General features: G+C 38.3%; 1 non-coding gene across 1 annotated transcript; it reads left to right on the forward strand.

Annotated features, from left to right (window-relative positions):
- The first annotated feature begins 935 nt into the window (after positions 1–935).
- Positions 936–1,041, forward strand: LOC149494555 (small nucleolar RNA R71). The gene has a single exon (XR_016321914.1). It is a non-coding gene; the product is annotated as a small nucleolar RNA R71 (small nucleolar RNA).
- Positions 1,042–1,599: the final 558 nt, after the last annotated feature.

A 1,599-nucleotide genomic window follows, 5' to 3' on the forward strand; every position in this document is an offset into this window, starting at 1 on the left:
TGGCATAACTAGGCATTTGAGCAAGGGCTTCAGCAAAAGGGATGTTGATTTGAAGCTTTTTGAAGACATAAAAAAATTTGAGGAAACTCTTGTCATCTTGTGTTTTCTTTAACTTTTGAGGAAAAAGAACAGGTGGAAAATAAGGTTTTACTTCCTCTTTCTCTTATAGGTCAATGATGGAGATCTTTTTCTGCTCTTTCTTTTCTTCCTCCATCCTGGGTGGATCCTCCAATTGTTTGCCACTCCTCAAGGTGATAGCTTGTACCTATTCTTTAGGATTCTTTTCAGTATTACTAGGTAACGTACCTTGAGGTCGGGAAGCCATCATGTTTGCAAACTATCCTAATTGAATCTCTAATTTCCTTGTCGCAGCTTATTGGATTTTGTTGTTTTCTTGGGTTTCATTCATGAAGTCCATGTAAGATTTAGGGAGGGCAGTAAGGAGATCATCATGAGTCTTTTTCTCTTGAGGCAGAAAACCTGGTGGTGCATTCAAGGCATTGTTTGGATTCCCATAAGAAAGATTAGGATGATTCCTCAACCTGTTATCATAAGAGTTAGAATATGGGTAATTCTTCCTTCCTTGATTCATTGTTTACGTGCTCCAAAGTTTGCGGATTTAAAGAATCTAACATGCATTCTATAATCCCATGTTGCCCATTACACCTGTCACATGCTTGCACAATAGAATTAACCGAGTTAGTAGTCAATAAGTCCAACTGCCTTACCATATTGTCTATCTTGGCATTCAGTGCGGTAATGGCATCGATCTCATAAACTCTTGCAATCTTCTACCTTTCAAAGTTGCTTTGATAATGGCTATTGCTTGCCATCTCTTCTATCAAATCATATGGCTATTGCTTGCCATCTCTAGAGTAATCTTTATGTTAGGAGAAAATGCATTATAAAAAGTTTGTACTTGTAACCACTTGGGCAGGCTATGATGTGGGCATTTCCTTAGTAGGTCCTTGAATCTCTTCCAAGCTTTATACAAACTCTCTTGGTCATGGTGGACAAACTCATTATCTCATTGCATGGCTTTGTGGTCTTTGAAGATGGAAAGAATTTTGCCAAAAATTTCTGCGCTAATTCCTCCCATGTTGTAAAACTTCTAGTAGGACATGATTGTAACCAAGAACGTGCTTTATCCCTTAGAGTGAAAGGAAAGAGTCTTAATTTTATGGCATCCTTAGAAACTCCATTTTGTTTGAATGTATCGTAAATCTCCAGGAAATTTGTGATATGGGCATTAGGATCTTCACTGGGCAAACCTCCATATTGAATTAAGGTGGAAAGCATTTGGATAATTGCAGGTTTAATCTCAAAATTGTTAGCCTTCACCCTAGGCCTAGTGATATTTGAGGTAGCTCCATTAAGAGAAGGAGTTGTGTAGTCTCGCAAGGTGCGGGTTAAGGTCCGTCCTCTGGGTTGACTTCCTCAGCCATATTTACTTTGCTGTCCTTGTTTGTTCTCACGTGCTCTCCTAGCAGCGTTGTTCATACGACAAGTCTTTTTGATTTCTGGATAAAAAATTAAGGGCTCAGTTCTACCTGATCTTCTTTGCATAAACACTTAAAATAATCTTCTAGAAAAAAAATT

Source organism: Jatropha curcas, chromosome 7, assembly GCF_041381405.1.
Source record: "Jatropha curcas cultivar XTBG-Jc1 chromosome 7, XTBG_Jcur_1.0, whole genome shotgun sequence".
Lineage (NCBI taxonomy): Eukaryota > Viridiplantae > Streptophyta > Magnoliopsida > Malpighiales > Euphorbiaceae > Jatropha > Jatropha curcas.